This window comes from Lepidochelys kempii, chromosome 16 (assembly GCF_965140285.1).
Source record: "Lepidochelys kempii isolate rLepKem1 chromosome 16, rLepKem1.hap1, whole genome shotgun sequence".
In the NCBI taxonomy this organism is placed as follows: Eukaryota; Metazoa; Chordata; order Testudines; family Cheloniidae; genus Lepidochelys; species Lepidochelys kempii.
This window is the reverse complement of record NC_136395.1, coordinates 13,669,062-13,696,619: the sequence shown is the minus strand read 5'-3', so window position 1 is coordinate 13,696,619 and position 27,558 is coordinate 13,669,062.

Below are 27,558 nucleotides of genomic sequence, written 5' to 3'. Positions count from 1 at the left end.
TCTCTTTAAAAAGAAGCAGTTTAGTTTTACAAGCATGGCGTCTTCTCATGTTATTACCCAGCAAGTGGTACATGAAACACAAGTAGCAAATTACAGTACCCCCTGTTCCCTCACAGAAAGTCAAGATAGAGACAAAGATCTGGCCATTTCCCTCCCACCTGCTCAGGGTGGGTGTAAACAGGTCCATAACTCCACTTATTCTTTCTTGTCCAAACCCAGGGTCTGAGTAGCCCATGCAGGGATGTAAACGTGTTCTTATTCCCTCTTACTGTACAGTCATGCAGTCCAAGTTGCAATCTAGCCTGCAGATCCAGGCATATTCCTCTTTTTAGAGGCATGATCCTCAGTGCCCTAATTCTACCAAAGACTGACGTGGGCAGATTGCAAGGAGTTCACTTGCCAGGAGATGAAGCTGCCCCCTTGCTGTGCACATTTCCAACCTTAACTCACTCTCTGCTTGAGATAGCTTGAAAACCACAACTGGGTAGGTTTGATTTAGGAAAGAACCCAATGTTTTAGCTCCCCCCAGGATGCCTGATGTGCAGCTGCCGATTGAGTTGGGTGCAGATGCCAATGGAGTCAGGGTAGGTACGGGAATGCTGCAGGTCGGAGGGAGAAACGTACAACTTATAATGGGGGCGGGGGGTGTATGCAGCTCTGCTACTCATCTTGTGCTCTCACAAATGGAGGAATTGCTGGAAGAGCACTGAGCCAGGTTCTGCTCTAAGTTATACCAGTGTATATTTGTCAGGCTAGACCATAGCTTGGGCTAAGCAGCCTCAAAGGAGGATGGAAGATCTCCCTTTTAACCCATGGAACAGCTTCCCTAGAACTTGTGTCCAGGTGGACAGAGATAAATAGGTGCACCGTATCTGCTGCTCTCCTACCCCGTCAGTAGGTGGGCAGGTACTGTGCAGGAGGGATTGTTGTTTGCTACTCATCAGGGCTTGTGATAAAACCACAATCTGGCCTATAGTAACTAGAACTAGAGGGGAAAACAGTTTTCCAATCCTGCAAAAATTTGAGAGATTTTGCAAATTTTGCCTGTCCCAAATGGGGATGAAAAGTTGAAATCTCAAAAATTTTCACAAACCAAAAATATCCCCATCTTGCCCCCACCAAAAAATGATCCATTCAGGTCAATCAAAACATTTTGTTTCAATATTTTGAAAAACACATTGTTTCAATTTTGACCCCTTTTTAATACTATAATTAGCTTACATTTCAAAATAAAAAGTGATTTTGAACCAGAAAATGGGATATTTTGACAATGTCAAAACTTTTTTTAATTAAAAATATTGTTGAAATCAACCCTTTCTGCAAAAAGTTTCAGTCTTGACTAATCAGAATTTACCAGCAAAGAAATATTTCACTGAAAAATTCCCAACCAGCTCTAATAGTAACTGTGCTGGGCCTTGACCTGCCACCACTCCAATCAGTGTAAATCACAAGTAATTCCATGGCTTTCACTGCAGTTATACTGGTATAAAAGTGGTGTGAATGAAATCAGCCAGGCCCATTTCCAAGCTGGAGATAAAGCAGAGTAACTGAGAGCAGAATGTGACCTAAAGCGCACAATTAAAAAAAATATCCAAGGTTCTTTTCGCAGTTTAGCCACTGGCCTACCTCACATTAGAGTCTTGGGTGCTCAAATAATAGCTATGGTGATAAGGCCATACGAGTACCTAAGATAGATAGGCATTATTATATCTGAATGATAATAGTGACTAAATATTTTTTAAAAATCCATTTTTGTCAAACTTTTGTTTTCAACCAATTTTTCCAACCAGTCCCGCTCATGAGTTTTGCTTTGCAACAGCGGTTGGTCCAACATGTGGCTTGGTTTTTATCCTCATTTGTTCACTCTCAAAGTTTCCCCTTGAGTCCAAACAATCCCATAATTCAAAGTCGAGTTCAATCAATACCATTGAGTTTCGCTTATGTCAGAGCTAGAGCTGAACAAAAATTAGAATTTACTTCTGGTGGAAAAATTCCAGTGCTTCGAGAGGGTTTTTTTCATCCTGAATAGCATTGAAAACTCCATATATCCACAGTTGTCACAGAATGAAACATTTTAATTTGGAAATGTTGGACTATTTCATTTTGAGTCAGTTCAACATTAAGCTGCATCTCTGCATGGGAGCACAATGCCTCATAGGATTCATTAGTCCTGTGCACTCATTTTCCCCTGCTAGCTGGCTCCCTGGTTGGACTACATTTCCCATGATGCATCATGTGATTTGGTCAGAAGGGAAAATACTAGCTTTGCTTTGCAGCAGGGCTTCTGCCAGTACTTTGTTAGATCTCCTCACATTCATGCTTCAGATTTCCCTTTGAGTCCAAGTGATCCCATAATTCAAAGTACAGCTCAGGGAAAACCATAGTGTTTTGCCTAGACCAGAACCACGGGAAACTGCAAAATTACCCACCATAAACCAGCCCGGTTTCTCTCACATGGGATTGTGAATCTCAGCCACACTAAACCTCTTCTAAGTTTTGAGTCTGAAATATAAAATTAACCTAATAGTTTTCATCATGGTTTGGGGGATTTATTGCACATAGTTCCCATAACTCTGGTTAATCTCTCCCATGACAACGAGGTTGTAGTTAAAATCGGAGGTTTTACTGAAAATCTTTACTTTTCAAGTAATATCTGACTCTCATACAGCATTTTTTCATCAGTAGATCTTGAAGCACTTTGCAAATGGGGTCAAGTATTTGTATCCCCATTTCACAGATGGGGAGAGTGAGCCACAGAGTGGGGAAGTGAGTTGCCCAAGGTTACCCAGCAGGCCAGCAGCAGAGCCAGGAATAGGACCCAGGTCTTCTGAGTCCTAAGCCTATTGCACAACCTCCTACTCCTATAGAGTTCACACCCAGCTGGTTATACACCCAGAAACACCAAACTATACCCTATACGCTTCCTAGAGGTAAAAGTATGAGTCATGAGCCTATATTGTTTATGACTATCATATATTCAGTTGACCATCAGATATTCATGAAAATGTTCTGTAGACTCATGAATCTAAGCACAAATGGCTGGTCATCGGAGAAGGCAGTGTTACCTATTTTCCTGTTTAAAACGTTTCAGTCATCCAACCAGAGCAAAAAGAGTACCATGTGATGGAGGTGACCAACCGTAGAACCCAACCGAAGAACAGCTGAGGTCAAACAGTTCCCAGAGTCAGAAAATCATTTCCCCATGCTACTCAGTGAATGTGTGACAATAACAAAAACAAAATCGGGACTGGTTAAATCTGTGCTGAGTATTATTTGTAACAAATAGCTTGACCAGCTCTAACGATGAATTTGGTGCATCTCAAGAGACGGGTTGCAAAGGTGGCCTTTGATCACATTTGGGTGATCCTTGGCACCATGCGGGCACCACTCCATTCCCCAAAGCATCCTAAGAGACATAAGGGAACTCCCAGCATGTCCTCCACACCTCTGGACAGAGAGGGAGATGCTGTAGGATCTGCTATGGCACATCCCTGTCGGGTGAGGAATCTCTCACACTAGGCTGCAGGGAAGCTTTGTGATGGCAGAATGGCTTAAAGCTAGCCAAGCCTTTAGGGGAAGCAGGTCCCATTAGCCCTTGAAGAGCATTGTCATTGTGAGGAGAATGGCATCACATCTTTGAGAAAGCCGTCCCACCTTGGCTGGGCCCCTACCTTCCACTTCCCCAGATGTTTCCCCTGGCAGAAGACAGATCCCGTCCACAAAGTGAGCATCTTCATGGAAATGAGCTGTGTGAGCATGAGGAGGTCAGAGCCAAAGTGTCGGGAGCAGCGGAGGAGCTCTTCAAACCTCATTTCCTTCCACAGCAATTACTGGATGGAGATTTGTTGAACGTGACACCCGGCTGCCACGCATTGCAGACTCAAACAAGGAGATAAAAGAGGGAGCTAATTGTTTCCAGTGCATTCAAGTTTAATTCAGTGCATTTTTAATTAGGGCTCTAAAGGGAAAGGGAATCAATTACCTCTGGCAAAGGCAGACACTGCTGGCAGGTGACACAGAGAACAGGAATTGTGCATTGTGCCAAGCACCCTGGAGGCAAGGGGACCTGCACATTCACTTGAGGGGCCACATCCTTCCAAACTTCTGGGTGGCTCCAGTGAAGCTTGCCACAAAGTGGCACTGTGACCCTATCAAAAAGAAAAGGTCAGCAGGAAATGGCACTGGGTTATACCAGCTTCCTAGCTGCCCTCTCTCTAAGATTCACCAACACCTCCTAATGTGGACTCTGGGAGCTCCAATCCAGTGGGCTCAGGGTGGGGCAGACATAAGGCAATAGAAGGACACAACTGCACTATGCTGCTCTCTGGTCATAATGATAGTGAGGATCTGGATGCTTTTCTCCTCTAGGACACACCATTTCAAATATGACCCAGGTCACTCATGTCCAAAAGATGCTACCACTTCATAGGTGCTTGTGGCCTATGTGAAATGAACTGGTGGTTCATTTCATTATGGGGCAGACATAAGGCAATAGAAGGACACAACTGCACTATGCTGCTCTCTGGTCATAATGATAGTGAGGATCTGGATGCTTTTCTCCTCTAGGACACACCATTTCAAATATGACCCAGGTCACTCATGTCCAAAAGATGCTACCACTTCATAGGTGCTTGTGGCCTATGTGAAATGAACTGGTGGTCTCAGTCCAATTCTTAGTAGGTAGGTGTGCATATCAAAGTCCTCCACCACAGTTGGCATGCCCTGGCCCCTTGTTGGCCAACTCAGCAGAGGGATCAAAGAATGAATGAAGCCTACACACACATCCATTTCCTCCCTCACCTGAAGAAGTGGCTCCTACAGAATAGAGCTGAGACACATACATAGGGAAAACTTGCATGGCTGAAGCTGATGTTCTAACTGTTGCCGACAGAGTACTTCACTTCCCAAGGATCTCAATCTGATGATGCCTTTAGCCAGAATTACATTCACTTAAAGAAGAAGCCAAGAGCCTTCAATTCAATATACAATACTTAATGACCACAGATAACTCTCAGGATATTGGATTCGCAGAATACTGGCATCTGAATTGTCCCAGACTAAAATCAAATCTACACTGCCCCCAGTGCACTCACCTCTTTCGTCCAAAGGGCACTTTACTTTCTTTGGGATTTAATCTATGTCTGCTATTGGTTGAAGGCACCTTTAGCTTCACCTCTGAAACTTTTCCTGGACCAATTTCTCTGCAGTGCACAGGTAAGATGACTAGTCTAGAATATGACAAGCTGGTCCGTGCATGTTCTAACTCCTCTGGAACACAAGATGGTGACTTCAAGCTATGGGCCATTATGCTCTAGCAAGAGTGAGGTCAGGATTTAGCTACTAAAAATAGTCGGGAACATTGATTGTGATGCTAGAGCAACCTCAGCAGAAGGTACTGAAAATCCTGAAAGGGTAAAATTAAGCAAATTCCTATCAAGATGAAACTGTGTGTGAATCAGCTGAGCTGTTCAAGGAGCAAATCTGAGTGTGAAATTCACCTCGCTGAAGTAGGAGGCTGAGATCAGCACTCTTAATAGGAAGAGTGGGGATTTTCACTTTCCCTTTCTTCCCCTGAGTTTCTCTTCCATGTCTTCTGGTGGTCTTGATGAATCTCTGGAAGAAAGATGCTGTGTACAGAGAGAACGGAATATGCTTCATGAAAGATTTATTCTTAATCAGAACTGCCAAATTCATAATTACTTTCTGGGCCCTGAAATTGTTTGGCTTTATCAAATAAATGAGACTATACCACTGATCATTATTTCTGGAGAAAGGAGTAGCTGGTAATATGAGAGAGAGAAAGATCGCATGAATGGATGTAGAGGTGCACATGTGTATGCATATGTCTCTGTGTGACGTAAACAGATCAGAGCTCAGATGTCACACCTGTCCTAAATGGAAATGCGATTTACATATTGTGATGCATTGAAACAATTCAGGACTTGCATTCTGCCTCACCATTCATAGGGGTTCAAACCAGAACTTTTTACTTGATCCTCTTAATGGTAAGTTTATGAAAGAGATTATATGACAGGGTTGCTGTGATAGTAGGGACTGGACTCAATTATCCAGGAGGTCCCTGCCAGTCCTAGGATCCTAAAGCATCATCAAGTTTTCCAGGTTCAGATAAAATAAGACCATCTCTGTCAAGGCTGAATCCCCACGCTGTCACTCCGAATGCAGGAAGTGGGGGCCCACAAGGATTTTAAAAATTAATACTTGCCACTCCTAGCTTGTATTAAACTCCCAAGGTTACAGCTTTTCTCTTGACCTTGGCTTGGTAAACACTGCCACCACCCAAATGCAAAAAAAAAAAACCCTTGGAATTCCTTCCTGTGAGGTATTCTCAAGCCCTTTCAACCCCCCACCCCACCCCCGGGGAAGAGCTGAGAAAGAAACAAAGGACATTAGCTGTGGCTACCAGCTAATCAAACAACATGCACAAACCTCATAGGACACCAATAGTCCAACCCTGTTCTTAAAAAAAGGTAAATTTTGTTAAAAACAAAAAGGAAAAAATACATTTGGAACTTAGGCTTTTGCTAGATTTTAGAAGAGCAATTCCAAAAATTAAGCACCCAAAACAGCTTTCTTGGGGGTTCAGCTTAAAGGTTACAAGCAAACAAAAGCATCTGGGGTTAGCACAGGGGAGATCCACAAGCCAAAATAAAGAATAAACCTGATTGCATTTGTCTAAACATTCCCTATCTAAATGATTCCTTTTAGGTATGGAAGATAATTTTTCATACCTGGTTCAAAACTTACACAGCATTCCTGCTTATAGCATTGCTGCTCTGCCCCTGCTTCTCCAGAGAACCACAGACAAAGGGAAAGTTTTTTTCCCATTTTAAAAAGTTTTAGCCTTCTCTTTGGCTCTTTTGGTCAGGTGCCCACTCCTTTTCTTTTACCTCTGGGTTTGTTAACCGTTAACAGGTAAAGCAAGCAGATGAAGTGAGCTGTAGCTCACGAAAGCTTATGCTCAAATAAATTGGTTAGTCTCTAAGGTGCCACAAGTACTCCTTTTCTTCAAGCAGAGAACAGTTACCAAGAGGGATTTTACAGCTAACTGGCTGGCTGGGTGTCTACCAAAGGGAGCTACACCCCCCTTTATTTATCACAGTCCCTGATTTGGGATGGGCCGGAGCAAACACTAGCCTCCTCAGTTCATTAGGAGGTTAATGTCAGCAAATGTGATTTCAAAGAAATCTTTAAGGCTTGAAAACATCTCTAGCAGTATATTTCGTTGATGCAGCCTGCGTGAGATTCTAGTCAGTGAACTTTACTTCTAGTAATGTTCTGCAGTCAGGTAACCTTCAGCTGGAACTCCTCCCTCAGGCCCGGAGCTGAGAAAGATAATCATGCTTTGTAGTTAGGGTCTGATCCAATACTCACTCATATCAGCAGGACTACAAACCAGCATAGGTTCAAGCCCTTACATAGCACCTTCCACTGAAGGATCACTGTGCCCTTTACAAATATTAACCCTCACAAAAGCCCTGAGAGATGCCATATTATATCATCCTCATTATAAAAACAGAGGGTCAGATCCTGTCCCTATTGAATGGCAAAACTCCCATTGACTTTGATGGGCCCAGGATTCCCCCTAGAAAGGTGAAGGGCAACATTTTCAGAAGTGCCTAAGAGACATTTTCAAAAGTGAGTTTGGACCAGATTTGTAAAGGTATTTAGGTGGCTCAAGCTGGTTAGGTGCCTAATTCCCATGTGAAATCAACCAACCTGGTTAGGCACTTTTGAAAATCTGCATCTTTAGGTGTTTAAATACTTTTGAAAATCTGGTCCTAAGTCCTTTTTGAAAATGGGTCTTAGAGTCCTGAGTCTCATTGTGATGTTCCCAAGGTCACACAAGTCAGGAACTGAACTGCTGCACTAACCACTAGACTGCATTTCCTCTTCTGTGGCTGCTTCCCAGTGCTTACTGAGCTCACAAAGTACCCCCAGAACAAGAAATCAGGTAAAACAGAGCTACGCTAAACCTTCACACCAGTTTGCCTAAATCACAGAATCTTTCCCTCTTACTCTCTCCTTGCTCCCCACCCCCACAACCCTGGTGATTAAAAAAAAAAAAGAGTATAATTCGAAGAATGAATAATTGATATTCCTTCGAAGCTATCTCCTTTACTCTACTTGTTCTCTTAATTTACTTGGTTTATACCAACTGATGACAGAAGCCTATTGTTTTGCTGAAACATTAACTTCACAAAGTCATTCCGCTCCCATCTGCAGCACTAAAATTAATGATTCCCTCTGCAACATCTGTTTAATTAACTATCGGCACCATAGAAGAGGCATCCAAATACCCCAGCGACTAAATCAGCCTCAAATTAGGGAAATACGATGTTAAATTGTATCAGAGAGAAGCAGAGATTATCCTTTTGAGCACTGACATTCATTAGCTACCAGCCACCCCATGTATCTTCATAATGAAAAAGTGTCAGAGGCTCATCGCCGTAAAGTTTTCATTTAAGGGCTGCTGCTCCTTTTGCCAGGGTGATTGGAAAGAGGAGGAGGGGAAAGAGCCTGGCTTCAGCCAGCAGTCCATCATCTTCGCTGATGGATCTGTTGCTGGGAAGAAAGATAAAAGTAAAATCGTGTCGCCGTTGAATGCTCTTTACATTGTCGTTGTGTCTTCCGGAGACCGGCGCCTGCTACCCCTCTCACCATAATTTCCCCAGCAAGACAGCAAGATTTGTTGCCATTGCTTCCATAGTGAAAAACAACGTCTCGAGGGGAAAGCCGCTGTCCTCCGAGAGCGGGATTGAGGACAGCAGCCGCGGGGAAAGTTCTCTCGGGCTCTGGATGGGTCTCCAAAGCTCCTGGGGGAATTTAAAAGTCCACGACAGCCTCTGCTGATAATTCAGCCACGTGCCCAGCTCTGCACAGGCGAGATACAAATCAAGGGGGCGATTCAACCGATTTTCCTCTTTTAGAGGCTTCCCCCCACCCCCGCACCCCGGCGCGGTTCCCATGGCAACAAATACCGTATAAAATCGCAAGTTTGCAAAATGTACAAAGTCAGCAAGCATCCTAAAAGCATGGTTCCAGCGAAGGAAACAAGGCAACAGAGGGAGGTGAAGAGACAGAGAGAGAGACACATGTTGACACATGGGAGAGCTGAGTTGTGGAGAGGCAGATGGACAGAGGGTGGGAGAAGAGGGTTTGAGGGAACATGTCTAAGCCTCAGTTCCCAGCATGGATTTGCACATGTCAGTAACATATGTTACCTGGCATGAGCCTGCTGCAGAGGGAGATTTTAGTCTCCTTTTGAAAAGCCGTCAAAGCATTGGGATAGTTGCTTTTGGGGACAGTTAAGTCATGGAAAGTAGTGAAAGAACTTGGAAGGGTTGCTGTCCAGTGCATGGGACACAGCTCAGAGGAGTCCACCTCTCGGGGAGCGCTCACAGCGTTCTGCGGGGTCTGGAGTTTCATAAGACCACCAATCCAATTTCAGCCTCTCAGAAGAACCCAGTGCCCAATGATCTGCTCCTTCAACTGTGATCCTGCTCTGCAAAATGACTGTGGATAAATCCCAACTTCTCACTCCACCAATCCACGCCCTTGGTGTGTTCAGCATCAGATCTGCTGTCTTTACTGACAAATCATTTTGACTCCTTTTTTACACCGGTTAGACCCGCAGGGCCAACCCAGATCTGGGAGAGAGAACTGAATGCTATGCTCTCCGGTATGTCCTCAATAACATTCCAGTCGCGTGGTTAAATCCTGGCCTCATTTGCACCTGTGCAACCACATTGGAGAAAATGGAGTCGCACAGGTGTAACTGGGATCAGCAGTTGAATACAAAAATGGGTAAAATCAGTTCTCCTTTACAACCTTGCAAATCCCAGTGGCTGTAAGAGAGGGGAGAATCTAGAGCAAAAAGCCAGGTATGCCCCAACTGAGGGCAGGGTTAATAGATAATGTGGTTGAGAGTAACCAGAGGCAGAAGTTGGCCCGTGCAAATAAGTCACAAAGAAGTCATAGGTAGATTTTCAGATCCTGGGGTGAGGTTGCAGGCTTAGCAGGTAGAAATATCACTCCTTTATTGTAAACGGAACAAGCTGGAACTGAATGTATGGAGAATAAATAAACACAGCATCCCACCAGGGCCTGGGCTAAAGTCACTTTCTAGAACAGTAACCAGCAGTTAATTGAAAAATGAAATTTCTTATTGGGGGCTGTAGTATATTGGAAACTGGTTAAAAATGACAGGCTATCAATTTAAGAGTGAGGGATTTGCAGGCTAGGGGGCTCTGAGGGACCCTCTGTAACCTAGGTCATCTGCAGGGTTGCCAACTTTCTAATCGCACAAAACCAAACACCCTAGCCCTGCCACTTCCCCGAGGCCTCACCACCCACTTGATCCATCCTCCCTCCCTCGGTGGCTCACTCTTCCCCACTCTCACTCATTTTCACTGGGGTGGGGCAGGAGGTTGGGGTGCGGGAGGGAGTGAAGGGTGTAACTGGGGGGGTGCAGCTCTGGGGTGGGGCCAGAAATTAGGTGTTCAGGATGCGGGAGGGGGCTCCAGGCTGGGGGGTGAGGCCGAGGGATTCGAAGTTGGGGAGAGGGCTGCGGGGTGAGATGTGGAAGGGGGTGCGGGCTCTGGGGTGAGGCTGGGGATGAGGGGTTTGGGGTGCAGGAGGGGGCTCTGGGTTTGGAGGGGCTCAGAGATGGGGCAAGGGGTTGTAGCTTGGGGTTGGGGTGTGGGCTTACCTAGGGTGGCTCCTGGTCAGCAGCACAGTGGGGCTAAGGCACTATGCCCTATGCCCCAGAATTGGCCAGCAGGTCCGGCTCCTAAGTGGGGGGGGCGGGGGCAGGAGTCTCCATGTGCTGCTCTCGCCCGCAGGCAGCGCCCCCCCACAAGTCCCATTGTCCGCAGTTCCCAGCCAATAGGAGTGCCAAGCTGGTGCTCAGGGCAGGGGCAGCGAGCAGAGCCCCATGGTCCCCCCGCCTAGGAGCCAGACTTGCTGGCCGCTTCCAGGGCACAGTATGGTGCCTGGACAGGTAGGGACTAGCCTCCCTTAGCTCTGCAGCACCACCGACCAGACTTTTAATGGACCGGTTGGTGGTGCTGACCAAAGCCGCTAGTGTCCCTTTTCGACCAAGTGTTCCAGTCAAAAACCAGACTGCTGGCAATCGTAGTCATCTGAGTTATTCAGCAGACAGCCAGTCTGGAAAGAAACAGCTTAAACAAGGTGAGGCAAATTGTGCTTCCCTGCCATAGGGAGCAGCCTGTTTTCTCTGTGTGTGTGTTTTTTGGGTTCTTGTGTGTTATCATTCAAAATTCTATGAAATAAAGTAGCATTACTTTGCAACCTTCTTGCGAGGGTATTTATGTTTTTATCTAATTTATCTCTGTGTATGCTGTGAACATAACAGGGGCATTCCCTCCACCTGGGCTCCTAGCGAGTGCTCCTTATATCCCTGCTATTCGTCAAGGCTACTTACTACAGGGCCTTCATGAACAGTGACCGACTTTTCCCTAAGTTGGTTTCCTCCATTATAGTCTCATCCCCTCCTAAAAATGCACTAACAAGTCATTTGTCTGGATGGAGGAGACTAAGATACAAGTTACCAGCAGCTGCTGGAGGCAGAACTGCAGATGAGGTGGACTTGCTGTTTGATCGGGAAAGGAAAATCCCATGTTGCTAAGAAGGGGTTGCCAGGGCAGTTCAGCCAGGATGCGATTTCCTCCCATGTGAAACGTATCTACATTTATGATATTCACTAGTTTTGACATGGATGGAAGCAGAGTCTGCAGTGCTCTCCCAGTGCCTGGGTGCTGTGAGGTTATTGGCAGAACTCCACTGACAGGCCATGTAAAGAATGTACCAAACTCCTTTTAAAAGTGTGACATAACATTCAAAAGCAGCTGAGGGAATTACAATCCTCTGCAGCAGGATAAAATGCTTAGGAAGCACAAAACACACGCCATGCTTAACGTGATTTTTTTTAAAAGGCTCTGTTTCCAGCTACAGGCATTGCCATGGAGCCTTCTGCAGTCAGAGTATAACACTGGACTTGAACTAATACTGGAAATAGGAGTGCAGCTGGGTATGAAGCCAGAGGGAATAAGGGGATAGCACTGACTGTGGTGGTACTTCCAGATATGGGAATGCCTCTAACATGCCGTGACCACTGGACATAGGAACAAACTAGGAATGGGATTATACTTCTAGGCACAGAGGTACTATTAAACACTGATGTATGACTGTTTGAAGGACTGTAGTACTGAGTTAGATAATTTAAGGGAGATAGAAGGTATGGGATGTCCTCTGGCTATAGGAGGATCACCCAGAAGTGGGGTACCACATCTGGCTACCCTACAATATGTCAGTACAGTGAAACCTAGTGGGTATGGAATTCTGTAGAGAAGTCCATTGGATATGGAGATTATTTGTATTGCAATAGTACCCAGAGACACCAATTGAGATCAGATCCCCAGTGTGCTAGGAGCTGTATATGCACATAATAAGACAGTGTCCTAGGAGGCCCTGGAGTGCTTACAAACTAAGTAGACAAGACAAAGTGTGGGAGGAGAAACAAAGGCAGAGAGAGGCAAAGTGACTTGCCGAAGGTCACACACTAGGTCAGTTGCAGTGCTGGGCATAGAACCCCAGTCCAGTGTAAGGCCTACCCCTAACCCTGGGGTGCACAGCAGTACACCTCCGTCTTCCCCACCAATCCCCTTTATCCTCAGTACTTTGGGTTATTGCATTATTTTTTTTAATGCTGACGAATGACAAACATAGCGAGAAATGCAGAGTGCACGAAAAGGCTCATAAAATCATTTTCATATCTTTAATCAATCATGACTAGCATATCTGCCATACATTCTCCAGGTTTAAAATAGAATAAAGTCATACCCTCACATCATAATCTTTCTCCAGGCAGCTGTGCTCCTTACATCAGCACAATGACCCAAACAGGATGGCTGTATTAACAGATACGATCTATTCTTTAATGGAGCTCAGCGGCTGGGATTAGCTACCTGTAATGTAGTTTGGACTGTCAGGCACTATACCAACCCGCTAACATATTACAAGTTATAGCATCAATTCTTTCTAAGTGAAAAGGCATTTCAAATTCAAAACACTTCAAACCTAATAACGGCAGATTATCTTGATGGATCCCTTTCAGCTGGAAAAAATGTAAAGAGACAGGGAGAGAGGGACAGGCATCCAATCAAAAAATTCATATCAATTCTTTTTCATCTACCTAGGGCAGACTGAAGTAGACAAGTGGATATGGATGTGAGGGAGAAGAAGAAATAGTGGAAACCTAAAAATGAATAGGAGCGGAAGCTAGCGAATTCCATTCTGACTGGATAAATGGGGACCCACCTCCAAATCAGAGTTTGGGGTACCTATTTAGGAGTGATATGGATGGGGTCAGCATAGTATGGAGAGTAAACCCTGTTCCTACTAAGCAGGATACAAAGATCCCCCTAGGATACAAGAATGTCCTTCTTAGAATGATGTGAGGAAACCTAGGACAGAATGAACATGGAGAGTGAATCAGCTCTGAATGCCAATGGAGGACAATCGTTCCCAGCTGAGTTTGATATCTGTTGGGGAAATGGTTTAAGGAAGGCCAGGACTGAAGGAAGGTGGGATTTCCAAAGCCACCTTGGAGATTCAGATGCTGAATTCCCATTAGAATGAATAGATATTGTGCATCAATATCCTTTAGATGGCTTTTGAAAACCTCAGCTTTGATGACCAAGATTTTCAGAATTAATTAGTGAGTTTTGGATGCCCAGTGGAAAAGTTCTTAAAAGGACTTGACTTTCAGAGGAGTGAATGCTCAACACTTTCTGAAAATCAGGCCCTTTTAAGGTGTTGGGCACTCCAAAATTGGGTAGCTCCTGAAAAGCTTGGCCAATCAGCCTGTTCATCCCTGGTAAGGGTTCAGATCCCTCTCTGATAAACCGGACACCCTCTTTCTGACTGGAGTTTGGAGTCAATGGCTGAACACTGACAGAGTGAGTCATTGATGAGTTGGATGCTATAATCCATCATTTTTAAACCTAGCCTGTCTGAAAGCTTTCTCTGTTGTCAAGCTCAGTCATTTCTGATCATCTAAGAGATATCTTCCGAGAGACAGCTACTTGATCCTTTAAAATAGCAACATACTCATCCTAATGTTGTCCCAGTTTCACTACTCAGTCTCTTTGTCTCACGAACTGGCTGAGCTGCGGCTTAACATTGACAAAGAGGGAAAAAAGCTCCCCACGGCTGGTGAAAGATCCCCCCGAGGGAAAGAACAGGGACTAAAGACAAATCAAATACAGGGCAGACACACCAATAGGCAGATTTCCCTTTTAGCACATTTTCGAAGAAATCCTTGCAACCAAAGCCTTGGTGACGTTTGGATTTCTGGCTCAAGTCAGAAGCCCGAGGGAAAGAGGGCACTCTACCACCTGTCAGAAAGAACTGCAAAAGCAAAATAATATTTAATCAGAAAACAGTGTGGGATAGTCTTGCGAGACTGCTGCATTAGTCATACAATATTTGCACATGTTGGTGGCTGAAGGCAAAATTTGACCTTAGCTTGCATTATCATACTAAAGATGATGTCTCTCTTTGGGGAGGTGGGGGAAGAGGATAGAGTGGAATTCAGGCAAACATGAGGAAAGGGGCTTGGATGACTACACAGCAATAAAAAAGGAAGACTCTTATTATTTATACTGTCATAGTGCTTAGGGGGCCCAGTCAGGAATCAGGTCCTCTTTGTACGCCCCTTTTGTTCTGCGTTTCTACCACAATCTAAGAATAAAATGAAAGCAAGCAGGTGGCTACAACAAAGAGACAAGGAATACAAGGGCACAAGAAGATGATTCCACCCATGTATTTGTTAGCCTAATTCTCCCTATGAAACTCACAGCAGAATCCAGCCCTGACGTGGAACAGGCATCCTGCCCCGGGTGGAAAGGAAATGCAGGATCTGATTTCCATAGATGTTGATACCCATCAGAATTCAGCTGGATTGGTAGGGGATCTGCATCTCTAAAAAACAGGCTCTCCTTGTTCATTCAGCGTGAAGTTCATCGGCGTGCAGAGGGAGAGCATCCAAGGTCTATGCACTGTTTCAGCCAGAACAGGAGAGTGGGTGCTGTATAAGCCTTGTGCTGGCCCTCTGTGGGACAATGAATTTCATGCTCAGTCCTCATGATGCTTCAGAAATGGGGGCAAACACTGAACTAGATGGGATGAGTCTGGGGGTGAAGAGAAAATTGAAATTTTGGGCTTCCCTACGGTCTTCCACTGACTGACCCCAAAGCAAGGCAAATCTTGTCCTTCGCTAATAGAAAAACAGCAACTTCTTTCCACTCAGGATTAGAGCTAGGGCTAAGTTCTCAAAAGTGCCTAAGTGACTTAGGATACTAAGTCCCATTTTCAAAAGTGACTTAGACATTAGCTCTAAGCCCTACTGACTTTCAATGTGTCACTTAGGGCTTTTTGAAAATGTCCCTCATCTTGAGTGACCTCCGAGATTCTGAGCCCAAATTTCCTTGCAATTCCACATGTAGTCAGTGTCTCCTCCATTTTATTATTGAAGACCGTTTACATCAGAAATAAAGGATCATTTAACTGTGGTTATAGGGAGAGGTTTTACACTACAGGAATGAATCCCATAGAATTTAGGAAGTGTTATCAAAGAGCTACATTGTCAACGCCCATTGACTTCCAGAAGGAAATTGCTTGGGCCCTAATTGCCCGTTGTGCCTTTGAAAAATCTCCCTCTTTCTTCCTCAGTAATTTTTGTGTGCTGCTCATTTCCGGATTGTGTCACACTTTGCACCCCACATTTGGGCTTTGGCAAACAGGGGTGCATGAGCTCAACTTGTGACCTCCACAGTAAAGCCAGGTGGGAACTACACTTTCTGCTTTGTCGGAAAATTCACAATTTCACATTTTTTTCTTTTCTGAATGAACACATAAAAAAGTCAAAAATTCCTGTGAAACAAACCCCCTTCCCCCAAAAGAAAGAATTCATTTTGGGTTGATCAAAATATTTCATTTCAATAAAAATTGAAACATTTTGTTCTGGTTTTGACTTTTTAAACTTTTTTTTAAATAGAAAACAATGAATTTCACTTTGAAACAAAAAAAATCTCAATGATCCATTCCAAAAAGTTCATCATTATTGAAATGCTTCATTTCAGAGTTTCCCCCTGCCCCCTACAAAATTTAATCAAAACCAATATTTTTTAAAAGGTTTTGATTTTGACAGAGATATTTTTTATCCAAAAACCATTTCAGTGAAAAATTTCTGACCAAATTCAACAGGGGCCAACGTCCATTTGTTCACAAGGATACTTTGGTGGGTTAAGTCCAAATGAGGAGGGATTGTTGGCATGTTCTCAGTCCCAGTTGCTTTGGCACTGAGAAAGATTTAGTACATTCAGCTATCCATTTCCTCCACAGCCCTAATCTTACACATCCACATAGTGCATGTTAAATGAACATACCGGCACCTCATAATGGAGACAGGAAATTAATTCCTCATAAAGTTCCCCCCTCCCCTCCCACTTATTAAGACTCTCCAGTATTGTCAACAGCCACCTAGGCTTTCACATGCCTTAACGGTGCATGTCGGCAGATTCATTTCCTCGACACCATTACTTGATGGATTATGCCCATTAATAACCTTCATATTGGAGAAGAAGAGTTTCCGGGCATTAGAAAGTCCCAGTTAGCTCCGCTTGGACTGTGTAACCCTAACCTAGCTGAGCAAGGTGCTGGGAGAAGTTGAGACACAAAATGGAAATGTATTGGTGTCTCTCCCCCTTTGCTTTGAAATGGTCCCTTACAGGTATCTGACATGGAGGAGACCCACTCACGTAGCTAATGCTCAGTTTGAAAGATGAGACCCTGATCTTGTCATCATTGAAGCCAACAAGAGTTTTGCCATTAACTTTAATGGGACAGGATCATGCTTCTAGGCCCCAGTCCTGCAAAGATTTATGGCATTGTAAGTATTCCCACTAACGACAGCGCTTAAATTTCAGCATGTGTGCAAAACTTACAAGATCTGGGCCTTCCTATGTGTACCTTTAACATCTGTACCTCGGAAAACAACCCCCTTCGTTGTGGTAACTTATCAACTTCGAATGAATGGTGTAAGCCAAATCCCTAACGGGCCTTGGAGGTTCATTGAAGTCCTCCAAATGAGTGGAAAATTTGGGTGACTTCCCTGCCTTTGGTGGGGTCACCTCTTCTCTGCATATTGCTAACTCACCTCTGTTGTGGATGACAAGAATAATTCTGAAGGGCAATCTTTTGCCATTAGAATGGGGGAAATCATGTGTACACACACACACACACACACACACACACACAGAGGCAGATTTTTCTTAAATGTCCTGCTTTTCCAATGTTACAAGGTCTTTGTCTCAACTTTCTTATCGACTATGTACATGGGACTGAGGTCATATAATATTATGTGGATTTCTTATTAGATGTCCTATGAATATATTCAATATATTTGTGAGGAACAAAGTGGAAACATAGAGCTAGGGAAAAATGATGGAGGGAAATTTACAACAAAAACCTTTTTCTCCCCTTTTTTTTAATTCAAAATTTCAAAATGCAACATTTAATGGAAATTTCAAAATTCAAAGCATTTTAACCAGCTCCAAAGTTGGTCAAAAACCAGGGAAAACATGCTGTGAACACTTTTGTAAGAAATTTTCCTGACTTCTTTTCCCATTTAACAAAATGTGAATTTTGAAATTTCATCAAAAAAGTTAATTTCCAAAAAATTGCAACCAGTCCTCGCCAAAACATTTGCAGCCAAGTGCTGGTTTGGTATCAGTTTGTTGCCTTTTCCCCTGCAGATGGTTGTGAGAAAGCATTTCTTGTTTAAGCAGCAAAACAAACTAATACACACACCTTCTTCAAGCATATGCTTCCTTGGGATATTGGGTTTCTCTCAGGCTAAATGGAGAGAAATGGTTGGAGTCCCTTGTTAAAATATCGGCAGCAAATTATAGCCAGTGAAGCCAAAGATATGAAAGTGAAAAAGTGTATTGGTTCTGGGGCAGAGTTAGAGGGAGCTAAGTAAATCTAGACTAACTGAGCCCGGAGGGATTATTAGAATAATTTTTAAATGCTTCTCAAACATTTGTTGTCTTTTGGTTTTAATACATTAAAATTCCAGTGCCAGAGACAATGAAAGATGTCCAAATCTTGTGTCTCTCCCAGAAACGGTAACTTGGCATTTCTAACTCCTGAGCCTATGTGTTCATGCCAGGAAATGTGCTCCATGTTCATCTCTTAATGGCTATTACGCTGTCTTTGAGAAGGGATGACTGAGTTGCTTTGTCTTCTTTTGTTGGGATAGTGCTTAAAACAAATCCTTCAACTTTTTTTCCCCCTAACGTAACTTTCCACGTAATAAAACAGGGCAGATAGTGGGGTAGGTTATCTGTGATGATCTGGCCACTTTGTGCCACTCAGGCAATGGAAAGGAGCCAGATTCTGGTCGTAAATGACCAGTGGAAAACTCTCATTCAGGTGGAGAACTCTCCATTACAGTATGCCCTGCAGTTCCAAAACCAGCCATGCCCTACTCTGTCACATAGGGGGCATTCTGGGGAAGTGAAAGATCCTGTCTAGCTGAACCTCCATGGGTGTGAGAGGAGGCCCCGGGCTGTTCAGAATTCATGCTGAAGCTTGGCAGTGCAGAATCAGGGAGCTGTAATTATTATATTTTCTTGTTTTGTGGCAGCATCTTGGTGCTTCAGTCATGTACCAGGACTCTGTCTGAGGTGTTGCACAAACATAACTGGCTCCATGATGCCCCTGCCCACCTTCCCCGTACTGAGGAAAGCTTGGACACATGGAAGAATTAAATGCATTGTTTTGCTGAACCTCCATCTTCTAGATCCAGGAGGAATAACCCTTAGAGTCCCTTAGTAATTTTGCCTGGAAGCCACTCCCAGACATTTTATTTACCATGCTTCTACAAGCTGGAGATAAAAAAAAAAGCATTTATTGATAATACACTGAGGGATTGGGCCCTGTATTACTAACCACAAGCTCTACCACCTACAGGATAGCTATTACTCAGAGATCCAGTTAGTTGAGGAATGATTCAGACATTCTAATTATTCTCTGTGTCTGGGGATGGAGGTCAGACCCTGAAGCAGTTGTCTCTCAAGAGGTGTTCCCCAATGCCAGCTACTCTCTGCTTCAGCTGAAGCTATGAAATCCAAGAAGAACCTGTCTGAGCTGTTCGGGTTTATCCAGCGGTCGAACAGGTAGTGGAAATGTATTCTTTCCCACAGGGGGTTCACCCACACATTCTGACATCCGTTAGGATTCTAGGTGACCCACTGGCCCAGTCAGAGGGAAGAGCACCGTTTAGGTGAAGAGAGCCAGGAGAAAAGTGACTCTCCCTGCACCTAAAAGACTCTCCCTGCACTGCATCTTTAAACGGGGGACTCCATTTCCAAATCTGAGCCACTTGAGGGCATTTCTGGGTCAGTGCTTGGGGCAGGTGGGGGCTGAGGGGCATATCAGCTAAGCAGGCAATCAGGGTGCTTGACTCTGCTTCCCACTTGATATGTGCCTGTAACAATGGGACAGGACTTAGTTGTAATGGATATAAAGGGGATTCTCTGTACAGGCGGTAGCATATAGACAAGACCTTGCAATTCTTTCTAGCAACCTGAGCGTCTGATAGACTCTGTGAGCACAGGTTGTTTCTCTATACTGGATTAGCCAATTCTAGAATGGTTTATTGATTACACTTCAGCCTTTAGGGCTGTCCCTGATTGTGAAGTTTAACTGAAGTGTGCTAAGAAGGGATGGTGATTATTATAAATAACTATTTCTAGACTGTGACATTCCTGAGCAGTCTGATTTAAGATTCTGATTCTGAACCTCCAGTTCTCTTGGCTTCTGACAGTGGTAAGAAGGACAACCTGGCATAGAGTAACAGCAATAACACCCTTGCTTCCCTCTCTGCTATTTGAGGAAAAGTTTAGATGCAGGGTGGGTTTGATTTACGTGCCTTATCTTTCTCAAGCCAGATAGAATACTTCCCCTCCTCTTGTAAACAGTGCTTAATGGATCTCTGCCAGCCTTGGCTTTCACAACATCAAATTCACAAAAGAATAATGGGGAGGAGAAACAAAACTTGTATTGTTTCCAGGTGTCTCTCATTACATTTGTGTGTGGGAGAGAAATACCCTTAACTGGGTTCTTGGCATAAACTCCTCATAAACAAGTTTAGAAGACAGTCTGTACAGCTAGAAAGGAGAACCAGTTAACTCTCAGGGCCTAATTTTCAAAAGGCCTCTGACAAATCACTTGCTGTTGGGCCCATTTGGTCTCTCAAAGCTCTGTATTTGCACATGCAAATGTATAAGGTAGCAGTGGTAGGCTCCAGATCAAGCCTGGAAGAGTGCTGGGCTGTGGAAGCAGGGCCGGGGGAGAGGAACTAATCACCTCCCACTCCATTTTGAGAATTGAGACCTTCGTTTTCTTTGCTTTTATTAACAAGGTTACAAATGCTCCACTTGAAATCTTTTGTTCGACCTGAAACTATTTGTTTCAATTTCAAACAATGCTGAAAATTCAAAACAACAATGGATTTGGATTTGATGCAAGCCAAAGTTTGATTCTGATTTTCTTGGAGCAGCCCAGTGAACCAGAAAATCAGCTATTGGCACAGCTCTGCTGCTGTGTAAACCCTGCTGATGATACATAAGCGGACCAGTTACACTCACACACACGCAGACCCAGTAAAAACAGGTGTAGAACGTGCAAATGTCCTAATGTCCAGCAGCAGACAGGTATGTTCTTATAATGTAACCCCTGGTATTGTGCTATGAACTAGATTAGAACAAACATGCACACACAATAGCCTAACATAAGTAGGTAGCATGCATGTAGTATACCAGCCAATATACAGTATTAATATCTTTCATAGAAGGTTAGGGTTGGAAGGGACCTCAGGAGGTCATCTAGTCCAACCCCCTGCTTGAAGCAGGACCAATCCCCAATTTTTGGCTCAGATCCCTAAATGGTCCCCTCAAGGATTGAGCTCCCAACCCTGGGGTTAGCAGGCCAATGCTCAAACCACTGAGCTATCTCCCCCCCCCCCCCCCCCTTTCATTGTACTTTTTCTGTGTCCTCTCTCCTGATCCATTTCCCAGTCTCTGTATTTCTTCTTCTTCTTCTCTCTCTCTCTCTCTCTCTCTCTCCTCTCCTTTTTTAAACAATTTTTTCCTTTCTCCTGATTCTTTTCTTTACAGTCTCTGAAACCAAACCAGATACTGTTCCGGTTCTGAATTCCAGAGTGTTCAAAAGTCTGGAAAAAATGAATATGCTTTTTGCTAACTATAGGAAAGGTGATGCTCTAGAGGAGAGCTACTGGGCAATGTTTTGACAAAACATTTTCATTTTAAAATGCCTATTTATTTAAACCAAACCAGTCTGTGGGAAAGGATTGGGTGTGATGAATTTCCCAATTCTAAAAAAAAAACAAGAAAGAAATTGAAAATGTTTTGAAATTGTGCAAACATCCTATATTGACAATTTTAATGAGAAAAGTTCAACTTTTAAAGTGAAAATAACTTGGTGTTTTGAAATTTAAGTTCATATTTAATTTAAAAAATAGTGAACATTTTAAAAAGGTCAAAATTGAAATGACACATCTTGAAATTACCGAAACAAAACATTTTGATTGACCTGATCTGAAATATTTTTTTGACTTTTGGTTTGCAAAAATTTTTTGAGATTTTTGACTTTTCCTCATGAGATGGGACAGATTTTTTTTTTTCAACATTTCAAAAATTCTCACAGGATTGGGAAAAAACCATAACCTGATCACCCATACTCTTGGGGGAGATTTTCAAAGGCACAAAGTGCCCAACTCCCACCGGATATCAATCGGAGAGGGGTGCTTACGTTCCATCCGGGCCTCATGTCTGGGTGCCTGAAGTCTGTCAACAGACGTGTGCAGTGCAATGGCACATGCAGCGTTGCTGTGTCCATGGTTGCCCTGGCAGCTATCGGTACAGAGAGTGGAAGCTATGTGAATTGGCTTCTTCATGTGCACTTTTGCTTTATTAACTTCAGGCAAAGGTTTTTTGGTATTTTTTTAAAAGGTCTGCTTTAATAGTTTCTGTGAACACAGGATCTGTAATTGCAGGGGGTTGGGGGTTGTCCATCTTTCTGACCTGTCACCGGGCCAAAAACCAATTTGTGAGTAGAAAGGGCTGATTGTGTGTCTCTGCCCAGTGACTCCGATATATTTACTGCCACTAGCTCTGATCTACATCTCCCTGCAAACTTGTCCTTTTGTGGCTTCTTCATTTTCCCTCCACTTAGCCCACTCTGCATCCATCTCCCTGATGACTTTGTCCCTAAAGGTTTTTCACATCAAGGCCAAATCAAGAGGAGAATACGGCCTGATTCACAGAACCCTCCCCTTTTAAGGCCCTGGCTGCCTTCTCACAGAATGAGATCAGAGGGAAGACAAACTGCTCAGTAATAGAAAAAGCCTTCTAACAAGTGTTTGAGCCACTGTAAACTTGTATGTGAAAGCAACAGCTGGAGAAGAGAATTTCCTACTCAAGAGTGCTGGATTATAGTGCAGGCCACACTGTGCATCAGCCGTGTAGGCTGGAGCCTTCGCAGTTACAGCATGTTCACTAAAATAATATGGGAACTACCATAGCGCAAGCCTCCAGTCACAAATCCTCAGCTGGGATTCAAGCAGAACCTTCCCTTTCCCCGCTCCTGCCTCCGCTCCGCCAACACCTACCCCAACTGGCACAATCTGCCATCACTAGGTGCGTGGGCCTTGCGGTGGGATGTGTGTGTTTGTGGAGGGAGAGGGGGAGAAGGCCCATCCTGTGAAGTGTCCAGAATTGGCCACTGCCAGAGAGAGATTCCTGGGCTAGATGTACCACAGACTGTGGCAATTCTTGTGTTTTTAACTTAGACCTTCTCTTTGAATGCATTTACCTGATTCTAGAAACCCTCAAACCTCCAGTCTTCCTGCACCAATGGCTCTGGCACCTCCAGTTTGGAACCAGCGCTGTGTACTTTGTGTTATATCAACAGCCACCCCCACAAAATCCCACGTCATACAATTCTGTTTAGCGTCATCCATCTTTTTGTCAGAACGAAGAAGGGGAAGAGCTCTCCCCATGCAGAGATCAACCCTCTGCCCCTCTCTCTAGAATGTTCTTCCTGTGATCTTTCTAAACTACGTGCCTGTTGATGGGCTAATTAGCTCATTAACTTCCTAACCCCAGTCTGGCCTAGTAGTCGAGCACGTGCTGAATAAATTAGGCTTTCTCTGGGGCAACCTAATTTGTGCTAATAGTGACCAGAGTGCTGGCTCAAGCGCTATCTTTCAGCACTCTTGCACATCCCCATAAATTCACCTTCTATTCAGTACATTCCTGAAGCTCAGAGAGATAGCCCTGATCTCCCCACCTGTCTCTCAGACTTGGTGTCAGACAAACCTCTCCACTTGGCAGAAGTGAGCTCTCCCTCACTAGCCAATAGCTTGTGGATGGAGGATAAGGGGGAGAAATCTGAAGTTAAAGAATCCCTCATCTGTCAGATCGCAATAACCCTTGACTAATCCATCACGCTCTACAAGACACTTCAGGGAAGGGACGGAGCCTTGTGTGAGATATAAAAAGGATGAGACAGACAGAAAGCAATGGAAGATAGTGAAGAGAGAAAGGAAACAAGGACTTAAATGGTGTGCAGCAAAGAAAAAGAGAACCCCGTGCAGTCTCCGGCCTTGAGATCCTGGGAGATTTTCATTAGCGGTCTCTGCAAGTCTTATTATTTCATACATATTCTCACATCTCTGACAAAGATATCGCATAAATCACTTCTCCTGGTCCCAGGCTGACCTCTTAACCTCCAAGAGATAATGAGGCACTGAACCTAGCATCTCCTAATGCTGCCAAGATCTATATCAAAGGACATTAATTTTCCACGATAACATCTCTATTTATTAATTCAAATTCCTTTAATTCTTCCCCAGCCTCCACTCAGGCTGGCTTCACTTTTATTGCAAACATTTCCTTGGAATTAGGTAAATTGGCTGACTGTCCCCAGAAGGTGGATATCATTGGGAACTGCAGTCGAAAGTGTTCCTCTAAGCACTGTCAATCACCTCCATGCTCAGATTAGCTTTCAGACCATTACTGTTGGCAGGGGCAACATGATAGTACATACCAGAGGTGCTCGAGGGTTTGCATTTTCCATACAGCGTGGCAAACTATTTGTAATGAATAATTTATTCTGTGTGTTTTGCCTTTTTGGGGGGGTAATCTTTACCTGTTTCCTGCGAGCAGATTGTGATTTCCCAAATGCATGTTATTCAGAATTATTTGCCAGATAGTTTCTGATGATAATTATTGGGCTGTAGGTGGACTCGTTGGGAGAATCCCAAACTCAAGCGGTTTCAGTTGGCCATTGGGTGCACCAGGGATTTTGGCGCGGAGGGCCAGATTCCCAGCTGGTGTAGATCAATGAGGTGTCAATGCAGTCAGTGTAGCTATGTCTGTTTACACCAGTGGAGAATCTGGCCTGTAGTGTATAAATTCCCATGGGTTCCAGTGATCTGAGGAAGAAATATTAAGCTCCCATAAACAGGCCAACAAAGATACAAGGTGGTCCCTTTGGTTTGGGCACTCCTGAGAAGGAAACGTTAGTCCCATGCAGTGGGCAGAAGCTGCTACCCAAGATGAGACTGTGACCTCAGTCAGATATACTTCAGCAGATTTGGCCAAACCCTATTCAAGTAGCAAAGCATTCTGCGGTGGAATCTCCCAGTCAGACTCTAAGGATGATAGGTCACAGCAAGGAATGCTGGGAAAGGGAGCAGGCATATACATAAGCTCCCTTCTCCTAGCAATAGGAGAGATCAGCAGTTGCTGTGGGAGCTTGCCAGTGACTACACACTTGGTTGCCTTCACTGCTGTAGCACCTCCTTACATCCAGTCGTGGCATTCAAGCGTTCCTTGGCTTTAGCCCCCGGCCACTACCTTACCCTGTGATGGCTTGTCAGATCTCATTAATATTCAGTCCAGTCACCTTTGGGGGTAATCAGAAGTCTCATGAGCATCCAGTCACATGCAACATCCTGTAACAAATCCTACTTCTGTCTCTGTTGGGCTGTTCATGCTGCTTCCTACAGCGTCTTCTCAGAGTTTCCCATGTTGCTGTCGCTCCTGGGATCTCCAGCAGCCTCTCTCAGGGATCTCCCTGCTACCAACAAACCTACCTCAGGGCCTCCCACAAGAACCCGCCCTCCTGTCTATGGTTCCCTTCAGCCTGCCTTTCACCAGGCCCTTCCCAGAGACTGGGAGCTCCTCTCTGTAGCTCTTCTCCCCCTCGACAGAGCTCACAGCTCTCTTTACGTAGTCCTCTCTCTGATCCCCCTCAGCCAGGGTGAGTCCTTAGAATTAAGTCCCCATCACAGCCAGCTGGGGGAATAGGTCTAGTGACAGGCCAGGCTGAGCCTGGCTTACCTTAAAGGGCCAGCCAGCCTGTGACACTAGGCAAGATGTGCAGTGGGGCTGTGAGATGAGATCCTCTCTCCTGTCTGTTTAGATGGGAATCTCTTTCAGGGTAGGGAATGCTACATGTCACATGCCCTAGCACAATGGGGTCCTGATCTCGGATGTGGTTTCGAGTTGCTACAGCAAAACAACTAATAAAAATTAGACAATGAAGAGAAAATGTTTTTCCTCTTATCACAGTGCATTATGTCCCATAAGATACTTATCACTTGCTAACCTGACAGCTAGAAGTGGAGAATCAAGATAAAAAACAGAATATCTGAACTCCAGTTTGTCATGTGACTGGATCATTTCTGCTCTGGGGCCTTTCTCCTCTCTCTACTCAAGCATAACTCCTGTTGACATCAAAGGAATTTTATTTTTCAATTAGAGGTGAGAGAAAACCCTCACAAGTCTGCAGTTCTATGACCTTTCCCTTCCTTGTCCATCAACTGCTGAGTAAGCCTGACCTTGTTTTCATTAGAAGAACACCTTGTGAGTGAATGCAGGATGTTGGATAGAAACAGTGGTAGATAGGGCAAGGATTTCTTTGACAGACGATCCAAGTTTCAACTCCAGAGGGGTAGCTGTTCAATGTTGTATCACTAGGACCTGCAATTTTAATTGGAGAGAGACCAATGAGTTTGTACACAATATATACCAAACCTTTGTCTCAAATTCAAACCAAACCTTTTCTAAGGTTCAAAAGAATTCAGTTAACTACTTGTTTTATTGCTACACTTCTCCATGTGTCCAGTTCCAGCTAGAAGGCTGGAAAAGAAAGGAATCCTTGGAAGCTGAAACGCCATGAGAAACACCTGTTCTTGAGAGACTCCCAGCCCAGTTTTGCAATTTCAAGGGATTTGGATAATTCACAACATCTACCAGACTTTTGAGTGCATAAATATACGCAATGACATCCTCAAACACTGTAGGTTTGCTTTTACTAGTGGTGATATACTATGAGTTGTGACAATACTGATCAATGAAACAGTTCTCTTGTCTGGAGCGTTGGATGTTGGAGACGGAGCTGAATGCAGACTGTAATTTTTTGAAATACTAAGACTGATTATCCTCTCACTCACACTAGTTAGACTGCATTGCCTTCCAATGAGTAACTCCTGCAGGGGGAACTCCAGTGAATAACAGTGAGTTCTGTGGGGGAAAAATACCCCCTTTCCTGCAGGACTGGAGATGTTTGTGTTTTCATAGAATCATGGAATATCAGGGTTGGAAGGGACCTTAGGAGGTCATCTAGTCCAACCCCCTGCTCAAAACAGGACTGATCCCCAACTAAATCATCCCAGCCAGGGCTTTGTCAAGCCTGACCTTAAAAACCTCTAAGGAAGGAAATTACACCACCTCCCTAGGTAACCCATTCCAGTGCTTCACCAACCTCCTAGTGAAACAGTTTTTCCTAATATCCAACCTAAACCTCCCCCACTGCAACTTGAGACCATTACTCCTTGTTCTGTCATCAGCTACCACTGAGAACAGTCTAGATCCATCCTCTTTGGAACCCCCTTAGATCCATCCTCTTTGGAACCCCCTTTCAGGTAGTTGAAAGCAGCTATCAAATCCCCCCTCATTCTTCTCTTCCGCAGACTAAACAATCCCAGTTCCCTCAGCCTCTCCTCATCAATCATGTGCTCCAGCCCCCTAATCATTTTGTTGCCCTCCGCTGGACTTTTTGTTGCCCTCCACTGGGCATTACTCAGTGTGAGAAAGGGGTGCACAACTGGTCCCCTATGTTTTCTGTTTATTTTGCCAAAGGATCCAGGCACTTTTATGCCATAGGCATCTATAAAGTAAATATGATGATACCTCTGTGTGCGTACGCCTCTGCGTATCTGTGTCTACATCTGTGTCTGCATGTGTGTGTGCCCGTGTGTTTATCTTGACTGAATGAATCACTCTACCTGCTGTAGTGTAAAACAGCAAACATTAGTAAAACTGATAATAAGCCTAGTGGTGGTGATTCAACCAAAGCAAG